The sequence below is a fragment of the Onychomys torridus genome, chromosome 20 (assembly GCF_903995425.1).
Source record: "Onychomys torridus chromosome 20, mOncTor1.1, whole genome shotgun sequence".
Classification (NCBI taxonomy): Eukaryota; Metazoa; Chordata; class Mammalia; order Rodentia; family Cricetidae; genus Onychomys; species Onychomys torridus.
In genome coordinates this window covers 6,353,124-6,363,807 of record NC_050462.1, presented here as the reverse complement: position 1 = coordinate 6,363,807, position 10,684 = coordinate 6,353,124, and the positions used below count along the sequence as shown (strand labels likewise).

Sequence of the window (10,684 nt, the reverse complement as noted above, 5' to 3'; positions counted from 1 at the left end):
GGTACGGCAATTTTAAAAGAGACAGGAAAGAGTGGGAGATGTGGAAACTGCCACAGCAACCACAGAGGAATCTGATGGCGGAGGCCACCCAGCTATTTGGAGGATGCCCCATGTGAGTGCCAGTTAATGTTGGCATTTATCAAGGTAATTCCTAACTTACAGCCAGTAAAGGGGTTGTTTACAGAATTCCAAGAGAGGTGAGGTGCAGTCCTGCCAGGTTATCTGGTGAACTCTGACTTGGTCTGCCATCCAGTATCTAGGTTCACGAGAAATGAAGAGGGCCAGACAGATCTCGGGTCTTGAGGGCTCCCATCTCAGCCACAGGAATGCATGACAGTTACCAGCTGCCTCACTGAGGTGGTGCTTCAGGGTCAAAGCTGGAACAACTACCCACTACATACCTTGTTTATTAGAGAGAGCGAGGGAGAGAAAAGAGGAGAAAGAGAGAAAGAAAAGGAAGAGAGAGAGGGGAAGTGGAGTTGTGCACACCTCATGGTGGGAAAGGGAGGAAGAGGAAGAAGGGAGGCGTCTTTCCATAAAGGAGCCTTACATCAGGACACAGGGCAGGTCCCCAAGGGATGGGCCAGAATGCCAACACCCTCATTTAGTTTTTTCATTTGCAAGCCGTTCATAGTGGCACTTAACACGGTCCTAACTCCCTGCACTTCGATTCTTGACATGGGAAAGTTTTTTCTCCTTTTTCAAAAAACCTAATTCACTGTTTAAAACTTGTCAAGTGTCTTATGAGCTCTGATGATGCAGACAGTGTATGTGGGGTCTCACTCCACCAGGAACTTAGATCACCTGAGGAAGTGGTCTGGATCTGAGGAAAGTTACGTGTGCCGCTCATTCGTTTCCCAGCCTTCCTGTTACCTGGGGGTAATCAGACACAATGGGGAGTCATGTCAAGCAGGAACTCCTTTATTAATAGGCAGTAATTTAAAGCAGAAAACCACAGAACCCTGGGGTGGTGGGGTGGTGGAAGGAATGAACCAGTTGTTCTCAAGGTCACCCTATACTCACTCCTTTTCCCACGGGCTGTTTAGGCACTGACATAATCTCCTGATTTTCGTGTCTAATCTCGGTGTAGACAATTTGGGCTAACCTCTCTCAGTACCATTTGTAACTCATCTCAGCATAAACAGCGCGGGCTAGCTTCCTCTCGGCGCCATCTTTGTAGTTCATGTCGTCCTGTATGCCCCACATGTGTCTCCATCCAGTATCAGGATAGCAGGCACTCGCAGCTCATGTAGCTGGGGCCACTCTCATCGGGACGCTTTAGCTTTTGTACTTTGTGTTGCCAAATCTCACGTACTAGCGTGTAAAAGGCATCCTCTACACCCTGTCGGGTCTTGGATGATGTGTAGGGGATGTCACAGCTATATGCAAGGCCCTGGGCCTGCCAAGACTCAGCAATACGAGTGGCCACATCACACTTGTTCCCCACCAGCACCATTGGCACGTCATCTGAGTCCTTCACCCGCTTGATCTGCTCCCATTACTGATGGATGTCTTCAAAGGACTTGGTGTGCATGTACTGGTCCCACATGGCACTGTACTCCTTGACCTGCTGTGTCTAAGATGTCCAGCGGACATGTCTCCCCATCAGTGACCACCTGTTTCCAATAGGATTCCTCTATAGTGGGGTCATACTCGCCCACAAAATGTTTCTGCATCAGCTGGATGGTCAGGCTACTCTTTCCCACGCCTCCAGCATCCACCATCACAAGCCTGTATTTTGTCATCGGTTCTATAGGGACTGTTACTCCAGGAGCTCCTGCCCCCACAAGGGGCGCAAAGGGGTGGCTGGGGAACAGAAAGCCCTAATTGGTGCCCAACATGGGTATCCTTATAGCCCCGAGGCTGGAGTATGATAACTGCAGGGGGTAGAGTTACTGAATATGGGGGCTAATTCCCCCTTTTGTTTTATTGAAACAAAAATTTAAGTTTGTTAAAGGGTGTGAAATGGGTAACATCTGTTTGTCAGAGGATATTTGGCTATAGGCCTCTGGGGTTAACTCCCTGTGTTTGTAAAGGGGTACCTTTAGGAAGGACTGGAGTATACGTTTGGGGCACCTCGGGGGGCGGGGAGGTTTGGATCCATTTTATTGGCTCCCCTTTTTGTACTAGCACTGCAGAGATCAATGTAGTGCTTGTGAACAGCCGGAGGGAAATGGGAAGGTCATCAGAAATCTGTTAAGGGCATCCTGAAATTGTAAAAGGATGGCCCGATGTTCTTAGGTAAGAGCAATAACTTCCTGAGGTTTTTAATTTTTTTTTTATAGGGAGAATAATTACAAGACTATTCTTGGAGATGGGAACCCAAGGTAGAATCAAATTGAATTTCTTTCCCAGGATATTCTGCAACTGAGTCAGTGTCAAAGACACAGGAATGTCTAGCTTAGGCTTAAGCAGTCAGGCTCAGGTCAGGGTAAGTTCGGTGCCAAGAATCTTAAAGGGGAGCATCCTCTGGACTTGGTTAGGAGCCACTATGAACCTCCTCTCTGAAGCTGTGCAAGCACCTGCCCCAACAAGTCCTTCAGACAAGAGGGGTCCTTATGTCCCCAAATAATATCATCTATATAAACAGGTAAGCATCTTACCCATCTTTAGCAGGGGTCCTAACTGGGTGGCCAGGTATTATTGGCAGAAGGCCGGGCTATTAGCCATTCGCTGGGGTAATACAGTCCATTCAAACCTTTGATCAGGTTGGGAGAAATTGAGTGAGGGGACCGAGAACGCACACTTGGTACAATCATCCAGATGGAGGAGGATAGAAAAGAAACAAACATCAATCACCACCAGGGTATATTCTGAGGGTATTGCTGGCACCCAGGGCAGACCCCTCAAAGGGGTGCTTACCAGCTCCATCCTCTCATTTACTTTCTGTAGGTCCTGTAACATGTGCCAGGCTCCTGAGATGTTTTTTAATAACAAAGACAGGTGCATTCCAGGGACTCATGGAAGGGAGCACATATCCAAGGTTCAATTGTTCCTTAACCAGAGCATGGAGAGCCTCTAATTTAGGTTTAGCAAGTGGCTACTGCTCCACCCATACTGGGCCACCCGGCCCCCACCTGATAATAAGGGGGTACCTGGGGGGGGCAGTGGTCTCTAGGAATGGTGGTAAACCCAAGTTGAATTTTGGGATCATTTCTACAGTAGGTGAAGAAGTCCTTTGCTTTTATCTCCTCTGCTCCGCATCTCCTTCCTTGGGCCTCTTTCTCCTCCATTATATCATAGAAAGCTCGGTGGTCAGTAGTGAGTACTGCATCCATTTGGGACAACATAACCTACCCCAATAAGTTGTCAGTAAGATTCCCAGCCACTGGGGGCCGTATCTTGTCCTGTGCCTCATCTGGGTTGGTCTATTTGGGGAGAGTGACTGTAGACAGACAGACAGACAGACACACACACACACACGCACACGCACACGCACACGCACACGCACACAGAGAAAGGACCAGAGGAACAGAGAGACCATGCAGAGGGAAGAGAGCGGAAAGAAAAGGGAGGAGAGTGACTGTTTTAAGAGATTGAGCATTACCCCCTACTCCCAATATTTGGGGTCCCAGAGTCAGGTCCCAGTCGGGGGCACCTCCTCCCAGTGGAGCACAGTCCTGTCTGCACCTATATCCACCAGGAAGTGGAATCTTCTCCCACCTATGGCAATACTCATCTTGGGGCAGTGTCCCCAGACCAAAGGAACTGTTAGTTGGCATGGGCCATTCTGGGGGGCCATACCTGCCCGCCCCCAAGAATTTCTCCTTTGGCTGCCAGGGCTGGAGGGCACCCCTTACATAATTTAAAGGTTTCCCATCTATGTTGAATTTTGACCTGCAGTCTTTTTTTTCCAATGATATCCCTTCCTGCACCTAGGACGGGGAGTGGTAGGGGGCTTTATTTCCCCTGGCCTACCTAAAGGCTTTTGTTGGCCTCCGGGAGGCTGTTTCAGAGGACACTATCGCTTAAAATGTCCCTCTTGCTCACATCTACAGCAGGACCCCGGGTAGTAGGCTTTGCAGTCCCCTGACTCTGGGTTGCCAGGGCCTGTGCGAAAGCCTGAGTTAGGGCAGCTGTCTAGGATTACAACGCTAAGACTAGCATCTGGGTCTGGTGATGTTGGGTGCCCAGATCCTGGGTGGTGACCACCCATCGGCCCAAGGGAGCCTCTTTTCAGCCCTGCATACGCAGCACAGTGTTCTGAATTCATTCCATTCCAGACCATAATCTTTATAAATTGGTCCCAGAGAGGTCCAGTCGGTAGTTACAATTAATGCTCTGTTAACCCAGTCTATAGACTCTGATAGGGTCTCATTGGGCTTCTGCCTGACTCCAGCTATGGGGGATTCGGTAGGTCCCTCCTCTAGCTTACCCCAGGCTGCTAGCCCTGTCTGTCACACCTGGTCTTGGTACGGTGCCGGGACCGTGGCCTGCTGGACCCCAGTAGAGTACCTGTCAGGTATTCTCGCCAACATGCCATAAGTAATTAGGATTGCAGCTTGATTGGCCTCTGTTCGGACTTTACATTTCTCCTTATAGTGGGCGCACATTTAATATGTTGAGTGCTTGAAAGGACAGCCTTAACCAGGTCCAGCCAATCCTTGGGGACACAGGGATTATATGCAATATCCTGCAGTAGGGTCTGGGACCAAGAGGCATTTGGACCATCCTCTGCCACTGCCTTGTGGAGTTCCTTAAGGACTTTGGCCATCCATGGGTACAATTCTTGTGGCCTATTAGGACTGGAGGTCAGAATAATGGGAAATGCCTGGGGTGTCTGTTCTCGGTGCTCTGTGCTTTGCCTCCCTTTGGCCCTATCTGGGTAATACAGGCGTCTGCATAAGTCGGTTCATTGGCTCTCTGATCCCTGGCTGGTGGCCAGTCATAGGTACCCTAGTTTTCGTAGTTCCCTTCTAAGGGTAGTATATGGCAAGGAACATTTCCTTGTTTTAGGGATGTAAGGCGGGGGTTTGTGTGATGACTTTACACTTGTTCTCTTTACCCTCATGGTCCTCTTTGCCTTCTTTGGCCTCCCCTGGCTCTTGGGGATCTTTTGGAAAAATCACATTACCTGTACTGAGGGTTTCACCCACCCTGGAAGACCACTTGGCCTTGGCTGAATGTAGTGCCAGCTCTGGAGTCTCACCCCACTGGGAACTTAGATCACCTCTGAGGAAGTGGTCTGGAAAAGAGGAAAGGTAAGTGCACCACTCACCGATTCCTAGGCTTGCTCTTAACTGGAGACAATCAGATGCAGTGGGGAGTCATGTCAGGCAGAAACTCATTTATTATTAGGCAGTAAGCATCTTTTAAGGTAGAAAACCACAGAACCCTGGGGGCGGTGGTGGAAGGAATGAACCAATTGTTTTAAAGGTCACCTTTTTTTTTTTTTTTTTTTTTTTTTTTTTTTTTGTCTATGAGCTGTATTGTCTATGTACTGATATCATTCCTTTGTCTGATTTTTGTATCCAGTCTAATCTCAGTCTAAACAACTTGGGATCCATCTAACTTTCTCTCGGCACCATCTTTGTGGCCTATGTGCCCCACAAGTGTAGGCATAGATTTGCAGGGGTGATTAGCTGCAGTGATGTTCATTGCTGACACAGGAGGGTCCACTGTGGCTTCTGTCCTGCGTATGGGGGGGGGGGGTTGGGCAGTCTGAAGAGCTAACAGAAACTAGTATAAAAAAATCAGTGTGATTAGGACCTAGAAGCATGGGCCAATACTGCCTGGCGTGTCATTGGCATCTGCTAGCTATGGCCGCTCAGCTCGGGGGTGTGAGGCTGGGGGCCTTCCAGTGCTTGAGGCCATGGCATTAGCAGTAGGAGTGGCAGCAGTGATTCTGAGGAAATGGCTAAGCATCTGGACTAGTTCTGTTTGGCCTGTTGCTTGTGCTGTCCATGCTGGAATTGCCTGGGAGGGACTGGCTGACTTGCTCTGCCCTGCCCAGGTATTGTGTGGGCTATTCAGGTAGGGTAAGGGAGTGTGGCCTGAGAAATGGTTGGGAGAGGAAAACAGGCAGGAGAATCCCACTTGGATAGGAGTTGGCTTGGGGTGTGTGTGTCACTGAGCCACCTGAAAGAGGGGCCAGGGTAGAACGGCTGACCCATGTAGGAGAGCTGGTGGGTGGCTGTGCATATGGCAACTGGAAATGCCCTTTTCTAAAGTTGGGAACACGGCAACTCCACTTAGTTTACATGGTAGTTAAAAGAAGTTTATTTAAAGTGGTAGCTTACAACCAGTAAAGGAGTCAGTTACAGGATACCGGAGAGGTGAGGTACAGTCCAACGTGGTTCTCTGGAGAACTCCGACCTGGTCTGCAATCCAGCATCCAGTATCACAAGGAGTCAAGAGAGCCAGCATGTACACATCTCGGGTCTTACAGGCTCCCGTCTTGGCCATGAGCAGGTCATAGGCTTTCATGGCGGTTACCGTCTGCCTTGCTAGGGGGCAGGGCTTCAAGGTCAAAGCTGGAATAGCTATCCACTATACTTACTGTGAAAAGTCAGTGCCCCATGGTGGCAATATCATGCTAGGTGTTAGGGTCCTTGAATCACCCCACAAAAGAGATTTATGTATGCAAAATCAAGAGTGTTTATTTCTCAACAGAAAATTCTTGCAAATGGGGGTCAAGCATATAGCAAAATGGCAACGAACCCATATTGGTGAAATTATTTAGGCCACTCCACGTAGTTAAAAGGGAGGTTTTTGTGGGGTAACTTACAATGAAGGGTGCGGCGAGCCCCGGCCAGCGGGGAAGAAAGCCACAACACAAGGATTCTTCTCCAATCACAGTTTTATTGAAGCGCTGCTTGGTTGAGGGAGAGCTGGAGGTGAGGGGCCCCCAACCACGGCGGTTGACGGGCTTATATACAAGATGTGGGCGTGCTCTGCTGGCCTGATACACTAGGCAGCCTTGGATTGGTGCATTGCTGTTGCTGGGTGGATTTGAGCGGGAGAGCCGATGTGGTAAACAACCCAGGGCTCTGCCCTGGGAGGAAGTCAGCGCCATCTTGTAATGGCGGACGGAGTTTCGGGAAACCGGCCGTCACAGTTCCCCCTTTTTGTTTAGTAATGGAGAATAGAGGACTTATTCCCGTTCAGGTCCCCACCTCATGATGTGTGGACCGATCAAGGGAGGCCTAGGGCTAGATAAGCACTCCTTCTCCGGTGCAATGGGACAAACCCCTCGGAGGTGTAAAGGCAGTGCATTAGCCCAATAACTCTGAAGACCATCTACAATCCCACTGGGTGCAATGGCACAAATGCCTCCAGGTGCAAGGGCATTGTATTAGGCTTCTTTGAGCATGCTTATCCAGGCTTGGGGAGAACTGCCTGCTTCCAACGCTGCCAGCGCTCTAGCAATTGCAATCTTCTCCAGCCTGCGACTTCGGGCTAAGCGGCACAGCAAGAACAACACCAACACAAATCCCGCTAAGATTACCGCGCCAAACATGCCAACACCCACCCACTCCTTAAAGAAGGTAATAGAACTTCGCAGCCAATCCAGCATCTCTTCAGCAGAGGCAACATGCACTCGAGTGGAGTTAAGCATAATAATCTCAGCACGCAGAGTGAAATTATTAGGTGCTATGCTGTTATCCATTATCAGCATCAACCAGGTCATCATTGTCCACATCATCTGCTTTGTCAGCGTCGTTAGCCGCGGCCGCTGCAACTCTTCTCACCAACCTCTCAGGCACCCAGATCGGATCCGTTCGAGCCTGGGGGAAATGTTTGTATTTTCCCCCAGGCTCGAACGGGATCTCTGTATCACAGGATCCGGTCCATACCATTTGTTATCCAAAACATCTTTCCACATTACATGTTGTGTCTTAGTTGTCGGACCTGTGACATGCCTGTCTGCTGCTGAGTGTCCTGAGGCATCCAAATTTAAAAAATTAAGAGTGAATAAGGCAAGAGCAAGGCGTTCTCTGGGAGTAGCGTGTGTTGCAATTCCCCCTTTTTGTTTTTGCAACAACTCTTTTAAAGTGCGGTTGGCTCGTTCAACAATGCCTTGACCTTGTGGATTGTATGGTAATCCAGTCTTATGATTTACTTGCATTTGAGAAGTAAATGCTTTAAAGCCTTTGGAAGTATAGGCAGGCCCATTGTCAGTTTTTAGCATTTCTGGCTTTCCCCATGCCGCCCACGCTTCAAGGCAGTGAACCTTTACGTGGGCGGTCTTTTCTCCCGCTAGGGGGGTGGCATGTATAATCCCTGAGTACGTATCTACAGACACATGTACATACTTTGTTTTTCCAAATTCAGAAATATGAGTCACATCCATCTGCCATAGGGCCAGAGATTTTAAGCCTTTAGGATTTACTCCGGTAGATGGAGGGTGATGAAAGATAACACATGCAGGGCACTCTTTAACAATTTGTCTAGCCTGTTCCCTAGAAATATGAAACTTTAACCGTAAAGTATTTGCTGAAAGATGATACAGGGAATGAAAATTCTTAGCTGCAAGCAATGGATCAAGGGCAATCAAAATTTCGGACCGCGTAGCCTTATCAACCAGATCATTCATAGCACTCATGGGTCCTGGAAGAAAAGTATGTGCCCTAATATGTCCAATATAAAAGGGAAGCTGCCTGGATAGAATTAACTGCTGTATTTGTTGTAATATGGGAGCTATCATGCTGCCCAAGTGAATATGAGAAGCAACCTCAAGGTTCTTAACAGCATTAACCACATACTGCGAATCAGAGAACAAATTAAAAGGTTGATCTGCAAATGCTTTAAACACTTCCAGGACAACGAGGCACTCTACCACCTGTGGTGCATTTGGCCTGAACTTCAAAACCACTGGCTTGGATCCCTGAATAGCATAAGCTCTTTGACTAGTCTTTGAGCCATCTGTAAAGATAGTTAAGGAATTATGTACAGGCTCAGGAGAAGTAACTTTTGGAAAATAGACAACATTTCTTTGTACAAAGGACAATAATTTGTCGGCCGCATAATGATTATCAATCATTCCTGAAAAGGCTGTTAAGAAAATAGGCCAAATATCTGTAGTTCCAGTCAAAACTTTTACCTGGGCTTTGGTATAAGGCACAATGACTTTATCTGGTTCCTTAGCAAAATGTGTCATACTAAAATTAATGCCCTGTATTGCTTGATATGCTACAAGATCAGGATAATAATGCAAGGTTTTCGTGCCCAAAGCATGCCCATGTATCCACCACAGTGGGCTATCCTGCCATAACACCCCCGTAGGTGTGGTTAAGGTTGGCAGAATACAGAAGATGAGGTCCTGGCTTGGCTCGAAGCGAGTCAGTTGTGCATCACCGATTGCTTTCTCCACTAACTTCAAAGCCTGGGCACCCTCAGGGGTAAGCTGCCGGGGTGAATTCACATCAGGATCCCCTTCTAGAATTGAGAATAGTGGTTGTAGATCGTGCCTTGTGAGTGGCAAGTACCCACGCAGCCAATTAATGTCTCCCAACAATTTTTGGAAGTCATTTAATGTCTTTAGATGTGCAGTTCGAATGCACAATTTTTGAGGTCTTACAGTATTAGATGACATTTGTGCTCCCAAGAATTGTACTATTCCCCTTTTCTGTACTTTCTCTGGGGCAATAAACAGATCTTTAACGGCCAAACTGGAAGAGAGAGCACTAAAAGCATTCTCTAGCTCTTTTTCAGATGCCGCCGCCAGCAGGATGTCATCCATGTAGTGGATGATCCTCACTGAGGGAAAGCTACGGCGAACTGGCTCAAGGGCTTGCCCCACATAAAGCTGACACATAGTAGGGCTATTGGCCATCCCTTGTGGCAACACTTTCCATTGAAATCTAGCATCAGGTTCTTCATGATTGGTTGAGGGGACAGTAAATGCAAACCGCTCTCTATCTCTAGGATGCAGTGGTATGGAAAAGAAACAATCTTTGATGTCTACAATTATCACCTCCCAGTTCCGGGGTATGGCAGTTAACAGAGGCAAGCCCCTTTGTATAGGTCCCATAATTTGCATTTGGTTATTTATGGCTCTCAAGTCATGGAGCAACCTCCACTTTCCTGACTTCTTTTTAATAACAAATATGGGAGAATTCCAAGGTGAGACAGAGGGCTCAATATGTCCCAAGGATAGTTGTTCCTGAACTAGTTCTTTGGCTGCTTTGAGTTTCTCCGAAGAAAGGGGCCACTGAGGCACCCAAACAGCTGACTCAGTTTTCCAAGGAATCTGTATCTGCAGACCCTCAGCGGCCCCTATGAAAAACGCAGTCCTTTTCTGTCAAGTTTTGTTTCAGTGCTTACTGGCTCAGGGCAGCCCTGTAACTGGGCTCCTAAACCTCGTCCTGGCATAAATCCTTGTTGTCTCATAAGGTTTTGACTTGTTTGAGAATAATCATTCGTAAGAATGAGGCTCATTTGTTGCTGTATATCTCTGCCCCACAAGTTTATGGGTAACTCGACCGCAAAGGGTTGAAATGTCCCCTTTTGGTCCTCTGCTTCCCATTGAAGTGTTTTTGCACTGATCTCAGGAGTTTGTTGATACCCCAGACCTTGTAATGATTGGGAAGCTTGTTGTAAAGGCCAGTTAGACGGCCAACTCTGCTTACTCATGACACTCCGGTCAGCACCGGTGTCTACCAGTCCTGAAAAAACTTTACCTTCTATTGTTAATTGAAGCATAGGTCGATTATTGAGATCTAAAGACAGGCAGGCAAAATCT

At 47.9% G+C, this 10,684-nt stretch overlaps 1 pseudogene; it reads right to left on the bottom strand.

Annotated features, from left to right (window-relative positions):
* Window positions 1-1,222: 1,222 nt before the first annotated feature.
* Window positions 1,223-1,778, bottom strand: LOC118571241 (annotated as a pseudogene).
* Between the last annotated feature and the right edge of the window lie 8,906 nt (window positions 1,779-10,684).